General features: G+C 42.7%; 2 protein-coding genes across 2 annotated transcripts in view; one reads left to right on the top strand and one right to left on the bottom strand.

The window, feature by feature from the left end:
- Positions 1–22,692, top strand: part of LOC126260800 (ATP-dependent DNA helicase DDX11) — a 302,773-nt gene that overhangs the window by 4,817 nt on the left and 275,264 nt on the right. The window lies entirely within an intron of this gene.
- Positions 1–22,692, bottom strand: part of LOC126260799 (endoribonuclease Dicer-like) — a 450,082-nt gene that overhangs the window by 426,879 nt on the left and 511 nt on the right. The gene's annotated exons all lie outside the window — the stretch shown is intronic.

Genomic DNA, 22,692 nt, shown 5'->3' with positions numbered 1-22,692 from the left:
TGTGTTAAATGGTTTCATCCTTTCATTGACTAATTTAATCGAGGAATCCAGAACACTTCGTCCTTCATTAGTCGTTAAGGTGCTTTACAAGTCTGAAAACTATGCAGCAATACGTGGTGAAAGAAGTATAATTAAGGAAGCAGTGATGTATGACTCTCCTGAGATTGTTGTTGTTGCTACTTCAAAAGGTTCAAGATGATCTATTATCTCTCGTGTAGCTAGGTAATTTTCTGGTGTGGACTTTCATTGATCGTAATCAAGTTCACTTCGTACTTCCAAAATTCTTTTGAGCGTGTGGCATCAGCTATTTCATCGAGAGGCACCTATTGTATCAGTCTCAGTTCTTTTTTGTTTGCTCTCTTTTGAACACTGCGCAGTTTGTCACTGGCTAGTGCGGAGTTATGAAAGAAAGTCACAAATGGCCTTTGCTTTCAATAAAAATTTGGAAGATATTTCTGCTTTGACACAATCTTGTACTGTTAAGTTGCTGCAGTGGGCAAAACAGGGTGAATGTCGAATTCTTAAGATTTAGGCAGCTATTCCGTAAATGTAGCGTTATCTGTAACCACTACTACAGTCTTATCACGGATATTGTATTCTAGTAAGGTCTGACTGATGATCTGAAAAAATAATGTTAGAGTAACCTGCCAGTACGTCAGAAATTTTGCAGAAAATTGTCAAAAAATTTCTTTCTTTCAATGTCTTTTTATCTGAAAAATTTCTTTCATATACAAAAAATAATTCTCATAAAATTAGGCGAATATATTTCTTGTCGGTGTAACGTTGAGCTTCAGCGTCTTAGAAGTACGGGAAAAGCAGGAAGAGGAGGAGGAGGAAGAAGAAGAAGAAAAAGAGGAAGGTCACCATAAGGAATAGTGATGCGAGATGTTTACTGGTCAGCCATGCAATGCTGTTGTTACCTTAGGTGTCCATGCTTGCTGATGGACTGCAGCAAATACGGTATAAACTGCACATGGGAATAACAAGATTGAAACTGTGTTGAGATCAAGGATGGCTTCTCCACTCATTATGTTTTTTTCTCCGCTGAGTTGACACTAACAAGGGAACCTCCCCATCGCACCCCGCTCAGAATTAGTTATAAGTTGGTACAGTGGATAGGCCTAGAAAAATTGAACACAGATCAATCGAGAAAACAGGAAGAAGTTGTGTGGAACTATGATAAAAGAAGCAAAATATACAAACTGATTAGTCCATGTGTAAGATAGGCAACATCCAGGTGGCTGTAAACCCGTGAGCGCCGTGGTCCCGTGGTTAGCGTGTGCGGCTGCGGAACGATAGGTCCTTGATTCAAGTCTTCCTCGGGAGAAAATTTTAATTTTTTATTTTCACACAATTATCAAAGTTCAGGCACTCACATATAATCAACTTCGCTCTCCAAAATTCCAGGACATGTTCAGATTTGCTTGGACATATGCAGGATTTGACGGTCTACACACGGAAAAATTTGAAAACGTTAAAAACATATGTTTTGACAGAGCACAGACAAAACTGTGCGATTGTGAAACTGTTGCATTAATTTGTTGCAGTTTATGTGACAAACTCTTATGTTTTCACACTTTTTGGGAGTGATTATCACATCCACAAGAAAACCTAAATTGGGCAAGGTAGAAGAATCTTCTCACCCATTCACCAAGTGTACAAGTTAGGTGGGTCGACAACATATTCCTGTCATGTGACGCACATGCCCTCACCAGTGTCGTATAGAATATATCAGACGTGTTTTCCTGTGGAGGAATCGGTTGACCTATGACTTTGCGATCAATTTTTTTCGGTTTCCATTGGACATGCACGTCCTTTCGGCAACTAATCGCACGGTTTTGCGGTGCGGTCGCAAAACACAGACACTAAACTTATTAGAGTGAACAGAGACGTCAATGAACGAACGGACAGATCATAACTTTCGAAAATAAAGAAAATAAACTTTTCACTCTAGGGAAGATTTGAACCAAGAACCTCTCGTTCCGCAGTTGCTCACGCTAACCACGGGACCACGGCGCTCCTGAACTCGGACTCTCCTAGATGTTGCCTATCTTGCACATGGACTACTCAGTCTGTATATTTTGCTTAGTTTTTTCATAGTTCCACACAACTTCTTCCTGTTTTCTCGATTGATCTGTGCTCAGTTTTTCAAGGCCTATTCACTGTGCCAACTTATAACTAAATCTGAGGGGGGTGTGATGGGGAGGTTCCCTTGTAAGTACAAACCATAAGGGCCATCACTCCACTGCAGTGCTACAGCCGCTACATCACTGAAATCGGCAACACTTGTGATCTGAGTGCAGTCGACATAAAGTGTGCAGCTTGTAGAAGTTGTGTTCGGTGTTTCGCCTTTCGCCGGGGGCAAGCGCACGGAGCGGTTTAAAGAGCACAATACCTTATTAATGAAGGGAAAGGGAAGGTGCGGTGAGAGATAGCAGTGCCGATGTATTCCTATAATACACTTGTGTCGCTCAAGGTTTGCACTTGACAGAACCTGGCAGATAGCGTTTCGTCGGCTTCACTGTAGTGGCGATACGACTGCTTCCATTACACAATGGCTGAGAGTTTTCCATTACCACGGGAAAGTTTCGAGGTGGTTAGTAAGGCCTATATTTACAACTTGCTATGGGTCGTCTTTTTTTGTAAATATATGCATTAATATTGACCCTGTTTTATAAGCACCAAAAGTTTTAATTCTGTTCCGATTCGCTAACACAATGGAAGCACTTCCGCATAAATCGCCAAAAAATCAAGTTGTTTATGTACTCGGAAGACAACACAGTGACTGTAAGGCCACTGCCAGCTGATTTTACTATGCTGAATTAATTTTGGTTCAGACGGTGTTGAGGTTCGCGTTCGTTTCTCGCTTGTTAGTCTGCTACCGCACAAACACTCAACTGAAAACTATGGGCACGGAAGTAACAATGTTTTGAGAAAACGCATTATAGAGACACCTATGTTCAAATGTGTGTCTTATTTGTAATAATGAACAAGGAAATATACTAAGCCTATTGTAACACAATTACTATGTTACTTGTTACGGTTGGCGGTATCCGTAAACAGAATACAAATGACCCGACGGTTTCAGATTTCTATCGACAAGACGGGGGAGGGGGATTGGGGGCGGGGAGGGGATGTGTGAAATTGCCAAGAAATACCTTACAAGTTACGCGGACTTCACTTACACCGACATGTACCGATCACAAGAATGAAACGAAACTCAGCCTGGCATTGACGAGTTAAAGAAAGAAACATTTTAAAAAATGTTAGTTACGTGTGCATAGATTCTGCGTTGTGATGACCTGCAGTTTTTGTCACTTTTAGTATGGGTTACACTTATTTTTCGTCTATAATAAAGTGGCAAGTCAATGGAAAATTCGTGTTGCTTTTACATATTCCGTTGTAACACCAAAAAAATTACATTTTGTAAGTCCTTCCGTAATTTATTTTTTTTTTCAAACATCGATGGTAGGAAGTTCTGTACGGCAGCATATCGATAGCAACCATTTATGCATAAAGAGAATCAAGTTTTTTTTTTTTTTTTTCACTTTTGAACTGGCATCGTGCAACTGACTTCTGTTAAAATAATTTTTTATAGAGCTTCTTGATTCTTTTGGTTGATCCTGTTGCACGTGATCTAGATCACAAGTTGATCCTTCTCCTTTCAGTTCTATTACTACTAATGCGTGGTTCCCAGTTTTTCACCATTCTTTCTTTTTAGAAGGGAAGCAAAATGGAAAGCGGTAACTGCAGAGGAATCAGCTTGTTGAATGTAACGTATAAGGTGCTGTCCATCATTATCCTCAGAAACTTGCTACCATTCATAGAGAACAACATACAGGAGTATCTAGCTGGCCTTCGACCAAACCGATCGACAATAGACCACATTTTCACACTAAGACTATTGTTTTAAAAACATTGGGAATATGATAAAGATATCTACAGCCTGTTCGTCGATTTTCAACGTGCATATGACAGCATTCACAGGAACAGCCTATACAATGAAATGCGGGACTTCAGAATCCCTGAGAAGCTAGTGAGAATGGTGCAAGCTTGTAAGGAAGGGTCAAAGGCAGCAGTACGTTTCTGAGGAGCTACATCAGAAACATTCGAGATTTAGACAAGCCTTAGACAAGGGGATGCTCTCTCATGTGTTCTGTTCAATGTCATCTTAGAGAAAGTAATTAAAGAGTGTAGGCAACAGGAGTGGGCTGCAGTGGAGATAGACGGTAACTTAATTGTCTCGCATATGCGGATGACATAGTACTATTAAGTGAATCAAAGCACGAGTTGAAAGCAATGTACCGGAAAATGGACAATAATGCACAGAAAGTAGGACTCAAAGTGAATCGAGACAAAACAGAGTTCATGCAATTAGGAAGAAGACAGGAGCAGGTAGAATTTCTTGAAATAGATGGCAAGAGGTTCAACAGAGTAGACCAGTTCAAATACTTTGGATCTTGGTTTACTTTGGACAACAGCAAAAAAATGGACATCAAGGAAAGAATAGCAGTGGGAACGAAATGCATGCATTCCCTCAAAGAGGCGCTTGGCTCTAAATCGATCTCAGTGAATACTAAGATGAAAATCTACAACACAGTGATATGCCCAGCAGTAATGTACGGTTCAGAAACATGGAGCATGACTAAGCGAGAAAGGGAAAAACTATTAATATTTGAAAGAAGAGTAGTGAGGAAGATATGGGGACCAGTTTTAGATAACGGAGAATGGAGGAGGAGGAAAAACAAGGAAATCTACCTTCTGAGGCGACAACCAACTGTCCTACAGGAGATAAAGAGCAAAAGAATACAATGGGTGCGTCATGTAGCCCGTACGCCAGATGGAAGACAGGCGAAGATAGCACTAATGGCGACACCAAACACCAACCTGGATGGACGACCTGGCGAAGGACCTAGTAGCCCTGGGAACTGAAGACACCTGGTGGAATAGGGCACAAAACAGGAAGGAATGGAGGCAGTTTGTGGGAGCAGCGCGTGGTCTGCAGGGTCTGTGATCGCTGAATATCTATCATTTCTTTTTGGTGAACCCTTAAATTAGTTCTATTCCCTGGTCATGATTATAATCTTTAATGCAGATGGTACACTTTACAAGCTGACTATTATCGCCCACTTTCTTCAAAAAATTCCACACAGATTTTTACGGATCATTTTCAAACAGTGTGCGATTTGCAGGGGGGGGATTTCCCCCCCTCTGCATCAAACCATCCCCTCCTCTGGTTTTAGTTTATGCATCCCAACCTGGGATTTTTATTTCCCACGCATTGGAGTAAAACTTTACATATAATGTAAATTTGTGGAGCCGAACACTGAAAGTTTTTAGTAAGTCTTACTATTAACACTATTAATATGTTTCAGTTTTCTATCATCAGAATAAGTACAACTTTTCACAAATGTGCCTCTACTTTTTGAATTCCCCTCGTATATCTGTACCCGTATGTAGATGATTTCGTGGATAAGCTTTACCTATAATGTACTTTTAAAGATATAGCAAGGGATGGCTTTTCTGATAGTGCATACGTGTCAATAGTGAGTTTCGGCATTAACATCTATTTATAAATAGCTGTTTAACCATGCGTAACGCCACGGTCCAAGCTAGTATCATATATAATTCTACTAACCCCCTAAGACACCCCCCCCCCTCCCACCACTGGTAGGAGCACAAATCCCACCCTGTTTTCAAAACGGTAACAATAAGAACCTCTATTTACGCACCTCTTATATCAACAAAATAATCTTGGAAGCGCGGAACTTCGTCAGCCAACAGAGACTATCGGTGGCGTGCGAAAAGTACTGATCGTTTTATATAGGCACCATTCAGAACATTTCTTCGCTACTGTGCTCTTTGTCTCACTGCTGCAAATGACAGCGATTGAACAGTTGTGCCACTATAGTTGCGTGATGCATAATAATCCTGTTGAATGGCGTTTAAATAACGAAATGAGTGACGAAGAAGTCATTGTTGAACCACTGAGGTCATCTCCTACGATACCTCGTTAAGCTAGAAGCTTCAGTATTCTTCCTCGTGACGCTCGAAATGTGATCTATCAATTTGCAGAATGATGTAAACTAGAAAAAATGAAAAAGAAGAATAATGGTGAGCTTATTCACCGGTACACAAGTTTCAAAAAAAGGGGTTTCAGTATTAACGGGCAAGAGCTTAAGAAATATCTCAAGATTTGGAGTTTAGCAAAAACATTCCTGGACATTCACAGCCAACTCTTGGCAAGAAGAGATTCGTTTTGTCTCACATCCACTGAAACATTCACATTTCGCCCGAATTACTTATGAATATGCGCTGCAATGCTGTGAAAGCAGATAGCATGTAAATACAGCTGTATATTTTAATGATTATGTCCAGCCGCCATACAAATAAAAAAAACCTGACACTCGGCGGGTTGTGCTTTTACTATATTCAATTTTGCGGGAGCTGGTGTGTCTTTGAAGGAACAAGCTCCGCTAATCGACCACTCGACCACAACATGGGCAACCAACATATGAATGATATGCAAACATATGAATGATATGCAAAAGCAGAAGTGACGCAGTGGCATTAGGACTTCGTCAGTGTTTTGTATTTTTGAATCACGAACATGTATAACTAAAAACACTTGTTAGTACAACGAGGACTCAGAAACAAAAGAGGACAATAACTGTATTTATTTTAAAATCCGTTATACAGTAGAATCAGAAACACTTAACAAATCTTTAAAATGTCATTTTTTTTTTCTCTACAAATTGCACTGTGTTACAACAGCGTTATTTACATTAGTATTTCTTGCTACAAGTAAGCAAGCTCACACATTTGAAGATGAAAATCAGTATAATGCGCATTCACGAATCCATGTTATTTACATGTGTAGTTTTTACCTTAAGGGTCTGATCGGTACGAGATGCGCACGACCGTGAGTTGTCATCACTGGAAGACAGACAAGAAAATTCGCTTTTACACGACCCCTCCCACACAGCGACCAATCTATTAACAACATAGTTTATAAACAACTTAGACTGGCTAAGGCGCCACCACATTTGTTGTTGATTAAATGCCTCCATACAATCTACTTTCCCTCTGCTCTCCAAACGCCATGGAGATAATAGGAACAGACAATTTTTCAGCTGCCAATTCCAAAAGAATTACATTATAAACGATAGGACTATCGATAGTTAAACAAGACTGCCGATAGTGACGTTAGTGCACGTACTATCGATTAATCGATAGTTTATCGGTGTTTAAGTTATACTACACTAAGAGTTGTAAAACTACAGTTACTTCATTAAGTCGAGCAATGCATTACAACAGATTGCTGTTCTAGACTTTAAGATCATCAGTCCCATTCCATCAGACATTTTCACACCCATCTTGGAAGATACACTGTGGATCTGTGTAATTGGTTCCACTCAGTGTAACCCACTCTTTTTGCTAGCAATTTCTGAATGGAAACGATATATGCAGTCTACCAACAACACAATTAATGGTGGGAGAACTGGAGCAACTTTTTGGTCATTTATTAATTCACCACCAAGTGACGAAAACACAATACGCTGTCAACGATAGGCAGCAGCAAACTGCCACAGATACCAATCCGTCCGTTTCCCATCTACTTAAATTACTGACAATATCACGCGTACAAATTAAACACACAGGAACGCAATTGATATGAAAGCTCACTTAGCAATTGCACATAAGAACTCTCTTGATAAAATATTTCCACTATATTAACACCAGCTCAGTGAAGCTATTTTGTCTTCTCACATAAGAGAAATGACAAGAAATGCTGGGGAAGTGTTGCCTGTTTGTAAAACGTTCTTGGTGGAGGAAGTTGCCTTTCCCGGAAGAACACTACAGCATCCGTGTAGGATGAGTAAGAAACAATAATATACAAGATGAATACAAACGACTAAATTCTAAGGAGAAGATCCCGTACAGGAAAGGGTATGGTGCCTGCAAAAGCACATCTGATAAGACAAATGTCAATTCCCAGCATATCAAATCACTTGTATGAGAAAACAAAAGGTGGTGTACGTATCCACAGCCTACTTACAGAAGAAGAAGCAAGTAAATCAAGAGAAAAGCCAAGAATTTACTATTGGCTTAAAATGAAAAACAGATCCACACAGCATCGCTGCCGTCTTTATCCCAGTCCTATTTGTAAAGAACATCTACAACAACGAGTAGCCTTACTTGTGTGTAAGTCACAAGAAGCTCGATCTGACTCAGGGAAAAGGGAGTGTAATTAACTTTGGTTATTCACTTACAGTGCTAATTTCGAAGTGGTTTCAGTAGAGACGTTGTGAATATTATAATAAACTATATGTAACCAATGCAAATTAAAAAATTAAGTCAAATTAAGAAAGGTGTATGTTTCATTTTATGCTTATACATATTTATAATGTGTTAGCAACAATACGGAAATAATTTACCCGATAAATGTATCTTTTTACCAATGTATCTTTTTATGGAACTTAACAGATAAACAAACCGCGCCGTAATGACGTCACACACCACAACACGCTTACGTCACGGGTCAAAGCCGACGAGTAAGATCGGACCTTTCTGTTGACCCAAAATCTAAGACGAGGATTAGCGGGTGACAACAAGCGCGCCGGGTTAACAACGAAATATCTTCCGGTGATGACTTCTGGTGATGTATTTGTTATACGAAGCCAAGCGTAAAATTTGCTTCTTCGTAGTGAACTGTTTCATTTTTTCCCGTCAAATGAATTCACGTAGCTACGCAATTAAGGTGAAAAAAACTTTTTGGGTTTCAAGATTTAACGACTTGGTTGTCTATGATTCAATATTTTAGTATGCTCCAGTCTTTTAAAAAAAAAAAGCTCTAAAGAAGTATTAAATATTACTCACAAACAGCTGTTTACAAATCTTCAATTTTCAAGAGTTCTGTGTTATTGGTGATACAGTCACTTTCTTTACAAACAACAATTCGACGGTGAGACACGTAACGATCACTTATGATTACGTTGTCCAATATGAACACTGATCTCTATAGGTAGAGGATCAGTGATCAGAGATTAAGGAGGAAATAGTGATCTCTATACTACCTGGATGTAGATCTCTGATGTCAAAGCACGGAACTTCAACGTGCGTGCAAATTCTTGTTATCTGCTTAGTCCACCATGTTGTAATTAAACAACAAAATTTCCGCAGGTCCGAACATGATAAAGAATTTTTTTACTTATTTCTGGCTTTGAACTTTATGTTAATATGCGATGTTTTGGTTGATGTAGGAGCAGAATCGAAAAGTATTTTCATTCTGTATTGGGACATTTCGTGGCAGCGATGTTGTAATCAGGCAAGAAACGAAATACGAGCATCTTTGGCCATCACGTCCAGACAGCAAGAGTTCGACATCCACATAGTATATAATCACAGCAATGAAATAAAAGAAATTCAGAGAACACAATGCCTCAAAGCTTTAAGCATGACCTGATAGAAACTTTCGAGTTTCAGATTATTCTTAAAGAAAAGATTCCAGAGCAGAATTCAGTTTCTGGGAAATATCCTGCATATGATTCTTCCAAGAAAGTTTTTTATCTATTATCATTCCTAAGAATTTAACACGCTAGACTTCACCGATTCTTTGATCATCGTGTGGTAAAACATTTCGCTTTTTTTGAAACTCCCGTGAAAAATTTGTGTTATTTGAGATATGTAAGTGAACAACGTACTACTGGAAAGAGCAAACTCTCCAGTTTTACATAGTTCCCGCTAGGTAGCAGGAGCGTGCACTTCGGTTCTGGTAAAAATGGTGTCGGGATAACACAAAGCGTTTTGTGTTCTACATTTTGCGCAGTGCCGGTCAGTAATAACTGTCCAGCATGACTTTCGTACTAGGTATGGTGTGAATCCTCCTAAAACACAGAGCATTAGACCAAGGCATAAGCAATTCCGACAAACAGGTTGTTAGTGTAAAGGCAAATCGCCGGGGAGTCCCCGAGTGTCTGACACACACGTCGAAATCATCCGCGATAGTTTCACAAAGAGTCCGCAGAAATCCGTTCTTTTCCCTCAGTTGGAGGCTGAATCGAACGACTTCAGTTACCAACAGGATGGGGCAGCGCCACACTGGCATCTGGAAGTGCGAGAATTTTTAAATCAAAAGAGTATTAAACGATGAATCTGTCACACTGGACGAAATGATTCAGCCTTACATTACTGGCCTCCAAGGTCACCGAACCTGACTGCGTGTGATTATTTCTTATGGGGGTTCTTTTCCTTCGCCGATAGATCATTCATCTTCCTTTTCGTAGCCTATACGACAGCAGTGACTTCTGTGTTCTGGCAAATTAGTGATCTCCGTACTATCTGGACCGAGAACTGTGATGCTGGAGTGTTATGTGTGTCTCTGGATTCCTCTCGCCTGTCTGTTATAGCACGTAAAAAGTTTCGATTGAGCTGTACGTGAGCAGGGTGTCCGAAAATGTTAGGGGGGGGATTAAAGAGGGGGCCACAAAGAAGCTGAGCTGGAAACTTTTTTAACTACACAATTCTCACACATATCTACAATTTATTATCTATGACTGTACTAAATGCACATTCAGCGATCACCATCTCTAAGAGATATCCGGTGCTTTAGGAATCGCTACAAAATTTATGGTTGCTTTGTCATAGCGCGCTGTTGAGAGAAATTAAGCCATTTCCTTGCTTCAGCGTTGGTTTCCGCGCTGTCCTGCATTCAATGTGGATTTTAATAGTTACAGAACATTGTCGATAAAGAATCTCTACAGTTTCCTGTCGCTTGTTCGTTATCGAGCTGCATAAAATTTCCAGCCCATTAGCATAGTGCACTGAGTCTGTCAGCGATTCCCAGGCCACGCTACTCCTCTCTCACGAAGACAATCTAAATATAGCTGCCGCAAACCGTGCAGACGTCTAAATGATCAGATGTTTGTACAAATCAGCTAATTCAGGCACATAGATCGTAAAGTCTTGGCTTAGACTCGACAGCATGGATATATCCCAAGCATAAGGTATTCTCTGTTTTGCTGTTATTTGTGAGCAAGCATTATTCTGAAACCAGGAAGTACACGTACCTACTGTTACTGTTGCATTCTGGTATAACCCATCCAGGTTGGTATTCTGAGCAGTTAGTGTAGTGTCATCTGCATATAGTACTGTCTCACTGGTCAATATGGAGGTTAGACAGTTTATATACGCGGGCCATTCAATAAGTAATGCAACACATTTTTCCCCCAGATTGGATTTATTCAGTATTCGAATACATCATATTATTCCCCACAGTTTTTGCTACAAAACCCTATTTTTCAACATGATCTCCGTTCAATACAGCGGTCTTACACCACGTTACTGGGAGGGTCTGTATGTCCGCATTGTACCACTGTCCTGGTCGATATCGGGGCCAATGTCTTGGTGCGTCATTAAGCTCCCCTTCATCCATGTACTACTTCCCGCAGAATGCATTCTTCATTGGGCCTAACAGACGGAAGTAGGAAGGTGTGAGATCCAGGCTGAGGGTGGATGAGGAAGAACTGACGTTTTGTTAGCTTCTCTGAGGTGCTCAAAAATGGTTCAAATGGCTCTGAGCACTATGGGACTTAACATCTTAGGTCATCAGTCCACTAGAACCTAGAACTACTGAAACCTAACTAACCTAACGACATCACACACATCCATGCCCGAGGCAGGATTCGAACCTGCGACCGTAGCGGACGCTCGGTTCCAGACTGTAGCGCCCAGAACCGCACGGCCACTCCGGCCGGCCTCTTGAGGTGCGCAGGCTTGTGTGAGGCAAGGCGTTGTCATGGAGAAGGAGATCACTTCGAGTGAGATTGTCCGTACGTTCCACCATAGCAGAAGTCACAGCTGTGTACTGCTGGCCGACACACGGAAGACTGGACAGATATGCACGACCTTGTGATTTATCACAGACGGCTCGCTCAACTACTCACCGTGCTTTTGTTCACTTTCGGATCCTCGTATACATTCTGCAAACATCTATGAATATCTGCGAAGCTCTGATTTTCCGTCAAAGGAAACTCAATGACAGATCTGTGTTTGGAATGCATTTCTGTTACAGACGTCGTTTTGAAGGCTACATACAGTGCCGCCACCTATCGGAACTTCATGAAACTATTGGGCTGAAGTGGGAATATTCCACGATGTACCACAACAAATTCACCATTTTTCAACCGAAACTGGCGGAGAAAAAATGTGTTGCATTGCTTACTGCATAATAAACAGAAAGGAGCATTTGGCTTACCTTTTGCTGCATGTAAAGTATCTGATTTTTTGTTATTTACAAGGACTGTTTCCTGTTGCTTACGTGTGACTGCAACAGAAGGAAGGCAGTCTTTGCATCTTTCTTATTAGGATATTGTGGCGCTTTGTATCGAAAACATGCAGAATATTGGTTCATGTGTTGGTCCTTATAGTCCACTGTTATTTTAGAGAGGAGTAAAATGATTGGTAATTGCCAGATGATGCCGTGTTACTTTTCTTCAAGACAGGCTCGATTACCATCTCAACCACCTCATCTAAGGTACAGCTCTAGCTTCAAACTGAATGTTTCAAATCCTGACCAGCAACACGTGCCGGTAAGTATCGTGGATGAGCCAACTGTGTTTCACGCGACTGGTTTTCCTGAGTCCGTGTTGATTCTTTGAGGGAGACTTGTTTCCCTCCAGGAATGTCATGTTTGAGCTTATATTACGGCCAAGGACAGGGGTGGCAACCCGGGGTCCGCATGTGGTCCAAACTGTCCCAAGAAGTAGTAGCATCTGTCACACGGTCGGTATGTATACAATGAGGTGACAAAAGTAGTGGGATTGCGATATGCACGTAAACAGATGGCGATCATATCGCAGTGCATCGGCGGAACTGTCGTCCGCCTCCGTAGCGTAGCGGTAGCGTTACCGCCTCCCACGCAGGTGGCCCGGGTTCGTTTCCTGGGTGTTGTGCGTCCATCATCATTGACTCACAAGTCGCCGATGTGGCGTCAACTAAACAGGACTTGCAAAACGGTGGCCGAACTCCCCCGAACGGGACCTTCCGGACAACAATGCCATACGATCATTTCATTTTTTTGGCGGAACTGTTATTTTACTCAGGTGATTCATATGCAAAGGTTTCCGATATAATTATAGCCGCACGACAGGAATTGACAGACTTTGAACTTGAAATGGTACTTGGAGCTAGACGCATGGGATATTCCATTTCGGAAATCGTTAGTGAACATACTATTCCGAAATCCACAGTGTCAAGGGTGTGCCGAGAATATCAAATTTCAGGCATTACCTCTCACAACAGACCAAGCAATTGCCGACTGTCTTCACTTAACGTCCGAGAGCAGCGGCGTTTCCGTAGAGTTGTCAGTATCAGAGAAGCAACACTACGTGAAATAGCCACAGAAATCAATGTGGGACGTAGCACAACGTATCTACACTATGTGATCAAAAGTATCTGGACACCCCCAAAAATATACGTTTTTCATATTAGGTACACTCTGCTGCCACTTACTGCCAGTCACTCCATATCAGCGACCTCATTAGTCATAAGACATCGTGAGAGAGCAGAATGGGGCGCTCCGCGGAACTTACGGACTTCGAACGTGGTCAGGTGATTGTGTGTCACTTGTGTCATACGTCTGCACGCGAGATTTCCACACTCCTAAACAACCCTAGGTCCACTGTTTCCTATGTGATGGTGAGGTGGAAACGTGAAGGGACACGAACAGCACAAAACGTACAGGTCGACCTCGTCTGTTGGCTGACTGAGGCCGCCGACAGTTGAAGAGGGTCGTAATGTGTAATAGGCAGACATCTATCTAGGCCATCACGCAGCAATTCCAAACTGCATCAGGATCTTGTGACAGGCGGGATGTGAGAAAAGTTTGGGTTTCATGGTCGAGCGCCTGCTCATAAGCCACGCATCAGGCCGGTAAATGCCAAATGACGCCTCGCTTGGTGTAAGGAGCGTAAAAATTGGACGATTCAACAGTGGAAAAACGTTGTGTTGAGTGACGAATCACCGTACACAATGTGGCGATCCGATGGTAGGGTGTGGGTATGGCGAATGCTCGGTGAACGACATCTGACAGGATGTGTAGTGCCAACTGTAAATTTCGGAGGCGGTGGTGTTATGGTGTGGTCGTGGTTTTCATGGAGGGCGCTTGCACCACTTGTTGTTTTGCGTGGCACTATCACAGCACAGGCCTACATTGATGTTTTAAGCACCTCCTTGCTTCCCACTGTTGAAGAGCAATTAGGGGATGGCGACTGCATCTTTCAACACTATCGAGCACCTGTTCATAATGCACGACTTGTGGCGGAGTGGTTACACGACAATAACATCCCTGTAATCGACTGGCCTGCACTGAGTCCTGACCTGAATCCTATAGAACGCCTTTGTGATGTTTTGGAACGCCGACTTCGTGCCAGGCCTCACCGACCGACAACGATACCTCTCCTCAGTGCAGCACTCCGTGAAGAATGGGCTGCCATTCCCCAAGAAATCTTCCAGCACCTGATTGAACGTATGCCTGCGAGACTGGAAGCTGTCATCAAGGTTAACGGAGGGCAAGCACCATATTGAATTCCAGCCTTACCGGTGGAGGGCGCCACGGGCTTGTAAGTTATTTTCAGCCAGGTGTCCGGATACTTTTGATCACATAGTGTATTAGGAGAGTGCGGCGAAATTTGGTGTAAATGAACGATGGCACACGACCGACGCGAACGCCTTTACTAGCAGAATGACATTGCCTGCAGCGACTTTCCTGGTCTTGTGACCATTTAGGTTGGACCGTAGACGATTGCAAAACCGTAGCCTGGTTAGATGAGTCCCGATTTACGTTAATGCGAGCTGATGGTAGGGTTCGAGTACCCCCTGAACCCATGGCGCCAAGTTGTCAACAAGACGCCGTGCAAGCTGGTGTGGCTCCATAATGGTGTGGGCTGTGTTTACATCGAATGTACTGGGTGCTCTGGTCCAAATGAACCGATCATTGACTGGAAATGGTTATGTTTGACTACTCGGAGAATATATGCAGCCATTCATGGATTTCATGTTCCCAGCAACGGTGGAATTTTTACGGATGAAAAGATGAAAATGCGCCATGTCAGAACATTCTGGACAATTCGAGATAATGATTTGGCTAACGAGATCAACCGACATGAATTCCATCGAACATTTAGGAGACGTAATCAAGAGGTCAATTTGTGCATAAAATCCTGCACCGGCAACACTCTCGCATTATTACGGGCGGCTATAGACGCACTACGGTCGCAGTTTCGAATCCTGCCACGGGCATGGATTTGTGTGATGTCCTAAGGTTAGTTAGGTTTAAGTAGTTCTAAGTTCTAGGGGACTGTTGACCTCAGATGTTAAGTCCCATAGTGCTCAGAGCCATTTAAACCATTTTTGACTATAGACGCAGCATGACTCAATATTTCTGCAGGGGACTTCGAACAACTTGACGTCCATGTACATCGAGCTGCTAAACCACGCCGGGCAAAAGGAGATCCGACACGATATTAGGAGGTATCCCATGACAACGTTTATGTAAAGTAATGACAAATTGAACATTTTCAATTTTAAACTGTCACTACGCGATGTTAGTCTCTTTTTAGTCCATCCCGTTATTAATATTGCCGCCCGTGTTATACTAAAACCCCCAGACTCGTTCTTACAACTAGCCAATCCGTCAGGCGCGCTAGTCTGTTATCTTACGGCTATATCAGTTGCAACAGCGAAACTAATGATTTAGAGACGTATAACGAAATTAATTTATCGAAATACAAGAAAATTCTGTGTTATTTCTGTACATAAAGGATCTTTATCACCGTAGTTATGACCACTACAAGTCGGAAGACGTTATAAATCTTCATTTGGATTGCAATTACGGTCTATGGTTGCTATGTAACAGTACCGTAGCTCTCTTATAACGGATTTAACTCGATATCTTATCCATCGCTACAAATAACATCCATATTTGAATATGAACCTCTCTATAATGGGCTTACACGAAATCTTTTTACTTTCGTGTGGAATTTTTACAACAGAAGATGATCCGTACAAAGCCATACAAAGAGATGAGCTTTAATTCAATTAAATTTCTTCATTCTACAGCCCATGGGCTAACCTTCTAAGGAATTGAATCATCGTCAATTTCAGGAAATCCTCAGTAGTTTCGATGCTGAGTATGGTGATATCGTATATTTTACATAAGTTCAAAAAATGGTTCAAATGGGTCTGAGCACTATGGGACTTAACTTCTGAGGTCATCAGTCCCCTAGAACTTACAACTACTTAAACCTAACTAACCTAAGGACATCACACACACCCATGCCCGAGGCAGGATTCGAACCTGCGACTACATAAGTTCAAAATGGTTCAAATGGCTCTGAGCACTATGGGACTTAACGTCTGAGGTAATCAGTCCTCTAGATGCAGAACCACTTAAACCTAACTAAACTAAGGACATCACACACATCCATGCCCGAGGCAGGATTCTAACCTGCGACAGTAGCAGCAGCGCGGTTCCCGACTGAAGCGCCTAGAACCGCACGGCCACAGGGGCCGGCTTTACATAAGTAATGCGTCTCAGTCGAGTCGAGATGTTAAAAATATTTTATAGCATGATTAATGAAATCAAAACGTTCATGACATCAAAAGCAAAATCTGTGATAGAACTAGACGATACCAAGTGGGTGGCAGATATAGCATTTTTTGTATATATGACTGCTCAATTCGATGTCAAATAGGCATCTTCAAGGCAGAAACCTATTTATGAGAACAATGTTTCAACCAATAAAAACGTTCCAAATTAAACTGCAATTATGACAAACACGAGTAAATGCAGAGAATTTTTTTTTTTTTTTTTTCAGTTCAACACGGTGGCCAAACATAATCCTAAAGAAGGGATAAAATACGCATCCATACTTTTCGATCTGATACAAGAATAAGTTGCCAGTAGATTTTCATATGGAAAGCAAAGAGTTGCAGTCTGACATCTAATTAAAAGAAAAAATGGATCATGTATCATCGCTGGATCTTTACAGATCAAACCTGCCAAATCCCATACTGAATAGTCATACGTGTGCGAATAGTCATTTTCGAGAGTAAAGCAAGCAAAGAGTAAAAATAGAACCCAAATTTCATAACAACACCTTAAAAACACCCTGGGAATTGCAACCATTTCGATCGTACCTGATGTTAATACATTAGTTCCCCAAATTCAAAGTCAAATGTTCTGTTCTGTATTACTTATGTTAATGAAATTTCATATATAAAATGTCAGATCAGTTACATCTTACTTTTTTAGAATAAAGATTCATAAATTTGCTCAAAGGTGTTAAGTATATTATGAAGGGCCCAAAAATACTCGTCATCGTCTAATGTGGCACAGGTAAGCTAAAAAGTTGGACACCCCTGCCCTAGGATGTCAAAAACAGACGTCTCACATTATTGCTGTTGTTGCGGCCTTCAAACCGTAGACCGGTTTTGAGCTGCACTCCACGCTACTCTGCCCTGTGCAAGCCTCTTTATCTCCGAATCCTGCCACCTACATCTATCTGAACCTACTTACTGTGTTCATTTTTTTGTCTGCCTCTTCGAATTTTACTCCTCACTCTTCCCTCAAGACCTAATTATGTGAGTTACTGATATCTCAGAATGTTTCCTGTCAAAACGATCCCTTCTTATATTGGACTGTAATTCTGTGCATCCCCTTTTGTAAAGAGAGTGTTCTGCGCTCTTTTCCAGTCACACAATACTATTCGCTGCGCGACAGATCCTCGATGTACAGAAGGGTCCAGGAAAATGCAGACACTCTTTGACAATTAATGTTTTTCAACAAAATGACGTATCGTTACAATTCCGCGCGGTAGCTTGGTTCATTGTTTCCTCAACATATCTTGGCACGCGTTTTGCCCGCAGATGAGAGTACAATAATGAACGAAGTAAGATAATCGTTTGAGCAACGCGGCAAGGCCGTATTGAAGTGGTACTGGATGTGCGAAGACGTGGTGGTGGTACAACGGCAATGGCGTAATGTGTACGGAACTCTGCCACTAACAAGTACAACAGTTATCGTATTCGGGATAAATTTAAAGTCGACGGTGTCGGCCGGAGTGGTCGAGCGGTTCTAGGCGCTACAGTCCGGAACCGCGTGACCGCTACGGTCGCAGGTTCGAATCCTGCCTCGGGCATAGATGTGTGTGATGTCCTTAGGTTAGTTAGGTTTAAGTAGTTCTAAGTTCTAGGGGACTGATGACCGCAGCAGTTAAGTCCCATAGTACTCAGAGCCATTTGAACCATTTTTTGAAGTCGACGGTAATGTTCAGGAAGTGCATAAAAACGGCCAGGCAGACCAAAAACATCAACAAGTCCAACTTCCAGCGCTGCCGTGTTGCAACATTTTACTACAACACCTCAAAAATGTGTAAAGCAGGGTGCACATGAAAGCGGGGTAAGCAGATAAAGCGTACGACTGATTCTGAAGGCTGTGGAGTGGAAAGTGTACATTCCAAGATCGCTGCACGCTATAACGAGGACGACCCGGATCGAAGGATGGAGTACTGCGAGTGTTTTGATGACATCCTTCACGAGGATGAACGGTTTGCAGGGATGGTTATCTGGTCTGAGGAGGCGCAATTCAAACTGAATGGTACCGTAAATCGCCACAGCTGCGTGTACTGGGCTCCTGAAAATCCTTAAGTCACGTTTACAAACATGTTAATCTACCGGGTGTTAGTGTGTTGCAACACTATGCGGTTTGATTGGCCTATTCTTCTTTGAAGGTGCTGTAACTGGTGAGGTGTAACTTCATATGCTTCAAATGGCTCTGAGCACTATGCGACTTAACTTCTGAGGTCATTAGTCGCCTAGAACGTAGAACTAATTAAACCTAACTAACCTAAGGACACCACCCACATCCATGCCCGAGGCAGGATTCGAACCTGCGACCGGTGCGGTCGCTCGGCTCCAGACTGTAGCGCCTAGAGCCGCACGGCCACTTCGGCCGGCAACTTCATATGCTGCAAACATGCCATGCGAGAGGTGTTAGAAAATGAAAGATTTTGCATACAACAAGATGGCGCTCCGCCTCACTACCACAGAGGTGACTTGGATGAAAATCTATTTGGGGTGTTGAGTACCCACCACGGTCTCCAGACCTTACACCTTTTGACTTATACCTACGAGAAACTATGCAAAATGAAGTTTATGAAGTTTATCAAACCTCTTGACTTATACCTACGGGAAACAATGAAGAATGAAGTTTATGAACAGAAGCCAACTACTCTGAACGAGCTACAAGAAACCATCGAGACGTCCTGTGCAGCGTCATCCCGACAACACTAACAGCCGTAGTTCAGACAACAGTTCAGCGGCATCGGCGTCGTATGGCTGCTAATGGGGGTCACTTAGAACACACAAAATAACCTTCCTCCTGTGCAAAAATTGTAAAGGTATACCATTTTGTTGCTTCCCGCGCCCGGGTTCCCGGGTTCGATTCCCGGCGGGGTCAGGGATTTTCTCTGCCTCGTGATGACTGGGTGTTGTGTGATGTCCTTAGGTTAGTTAGGTTTAAGTAGTTCTAAGTTCTAGGGGACTGATGACCATAGATGTTAAGTCCCATAGTGCTCAGAGCCATTTGAACCATTTATACCATTTTGTTCCATTAATATTGACTTTGAGAGTGTGTCTAAATTTTTCGGAATGCCTCTGTACATCGTCTGGGAAAGGCTCTAATATCGCTGCGTATTCAGATTCAACTGGGATTTCTCCAGGGCGTGATGCCTTGGTAGCTTTATGCACTCTTAATTGTTTTTCTATACCGGGGGAGCTTATATCAATATCTCTCACTTGTGAGTCTGTGCGACAATTAAACGTTGACATTGCAGTATCCACATGCGGAAATACACTTTAAACCCGGAATTTAATATTTCTGCTTTCTGTCTGTTGTCTTCAGGTTTGAATTCGTGCATAGACTTTACTTATCGCTAGAACTTCCTGGGATTTCTGAAAGAAGTTTCGCCAGGCTGGGAAAATTATTGTAGGCGTCACGCAAACACGAGCTGCTATTAACTTTTCTCTGTCACGTTCCTACTGTCTGTTTTGTTGGGAGACTGTAGTAATCTATTTAGCAAGATTCTGCGTATGTTACCATTAGACCATGGTAGGTCTTTGCCGTCTTTTAATGTTTTACTTGAAACGTACTTATCCAGACATTGGTTTATAAGGACCTTCGGCTTTAATCACTTTATAGTGGACATAATGTCCTCAATTCGTCTTTTAAATAAGGTTGACTAAACACAAATATTCTCCTAGATCTCTTGATGACCATTTTGCCATTGATGGCCATTCTTAACGTAATTGTATCATGGTTGCTAATCCCTCTCTCACTGGTGGCACTTTGTAAAAGTTTCGGTATATTTGTAATCAGGAGCTGTACAATATTTCGCGTGTGGGTTATCGAACTGTTTGGTTCGAGACAGTTGCCAAACAAAGTTAACATCATTTCTTCGCAAGATAGTTGTTTTCCAAGTCGATACTGGGACTGTTATTCTGACACCGTATGCTCGGGGTATTTCTGTGCCACCTAGTTTAGGCTAACAGTGAATGACCCTGTCTGAATCTGGTGAACTGTTGAAACATCTTATTGTTTAGACGTCGGCACGGTCGACGGCAGCGATATTTACGATCCACACATTGCTGAAAATCCACATGATCTTAGCTTCGAATTTCAATCAAGTCCTAGTTTCTGGTGTGATGGGTCGGCACCTGCTTCCTACGAGAGACTTACGCCTTCGCTGTTGGGTCCGTTGAAACACAGGGGGTCATCTGATGTAGAAGATATTGGAGTTTCGCCTAAAAAAAAGAAATAAATTACAACCCTCTACAGCGCAGCTTTGGTCGAGCACTCTACAGTAGGCCTCGCTTGTCGCAGAACCTGCGCAGCCTCTGGTTTAGACTCTCCTCTCGGTTTCAGACGAGAGGAACCCTGCAAATCGACAGCTGTGAACAGATCTCACGGAGGGTAGCAATCTTCACCACTTCTGCCAGTCACCGGAAAGAGCTGGGAATTGTCTTTGAACCCTAGCGACAGATGCAGTTGGTGCCAAAGTAGATGATGGTCTTCAGCTGATTCCATTCTGTGCTGTCAATTACACCTGGGATAATTTTTTTTTTTTCAACTTGACGGTCAATTCCTCCCGGGATACACACCGAGTACACATTCGGTTCGTTTCATTTCCGTGATGATATTTCCCTAAGATGGGCCATCACACTCTTAACATCGGAACTGTATATTACTAACAGTCCCTTCTTTCGCCTTTCTGAGTGACCTAATCGCGACAGAGGAGATTTGTAAGCATTTCGCTTCCAAACCAGGAACGAGAGACAGCAGCTTCTCTCCTCTCTTTAAAAAGATGTAACATAAATATGCAAATCAGCAGGATACTGCCAATTGAAAGGGTGAATGTGTGGCGTATAACGAATCCGTTCAAGTGAAATCCATACAAATTCTAAAAAACGATGGATGTACGTATGTATGTTCCACATCTGCTCCTAAACCACTGGAGAGATCTCAACCAAACTTGGTACACATCTGTCTAGAAAGAATCACAGTGGAGGTAAGAACCATACGCCTATTAAAGAGGCGCGGGTGTGGGAGAAAACCAATACTTTAGTCATTCAGTATTTGAGAATGGGAGCACTTTTAGAGATTCTGCTGGGGTATAAAAGGACGTTGGCGACTGAACCGCTCATACAAATCTATCACGGATATCTGGAGTTGTGTAGAAGTCTAAGTCTCTAACTGGGAGCTAGGTAAGAATTGTCACCAGGAAGTCCTCATGGACCATCCGCCGAAAGAAGCCGAGAATGCCCTCAGAACCCAAGCGGCAGGCCACTATATGCAGCCGGTTGCACCCAGTGCGCTCGATAGCTGCCGGGATGGCCTCTTCCACATGTCGAAAAAAAAAAAAAAAAAGTTCAAATGGCTCTGAGCACTGTGGGACTTAACATCTGAGGTCATCAATCCCCTAGACTTAGAACTACTTACCTAAGGACGTCACACATCCATGCCCGACTCAGGATTCGAACCTGCGACCGTAGCAGCAGCGCGGTTCCGGACTGAAGCGCTTAGAACCGATCGGTCACAGCGGCCGGCCCCGCCCAACACTGAAGCTCCCAATGACAACCATACCCACCCTCTGCACTAGTCCGGACTGGGCAGGAAAATCGGCTGCCGGCCCAACAGGAGAGGCATCTCGGGCTGGCCCACAGTTATCATCGAAACTAGGTAGCACATCTTACTTGTTGCTAAAGCGTAGGGAACCAGCCGCGCGACCTGCTCCCTCTTTCGTCTATCCTCCAGTGACACGCGAACCCACCACTGTCTCCCACCCACCCTTGAGTGAGGGCGGACCTGTCAGGTGTTGCGAATCAAAAGATGCAGCGACATCCGGGTCACCAAGGGACTCCAAGGGCACCAAAGGCGTCGCAGGTCTCGTCCCCAACACCCCAATGCCGCCGCAACTTTGAACATAACTCAGAAGCATTTCGACGGTAGGCAATGCTGCTTCCAGGTGTTTACGGACGGTAGCTAATTCTCCTTGTGTCCGCTCACAACAAGCACAGTTCCTAGCGATATGGTAGTGTATAAAAACAGGTATAATATCTGAAATGGCGCTACTG

This window comes from Schistocerca nitens, chromosome 5, assembly GCF_023898315.1.
Source record: "Schistocerca nitens isolate TAMUIC-IGC-003100 chromosome 5, iqSchNite1.1, whole genome shotgun sequence".
NCBI lineage: Eukaryota > Metazoa > Arthropoda > Insecta > Orthoptera > Acrididae > Schistocerca > Schistocerca nitens.
This window is presented reverse-complemented; position numbering and strand designations above follow the sequence as displayed.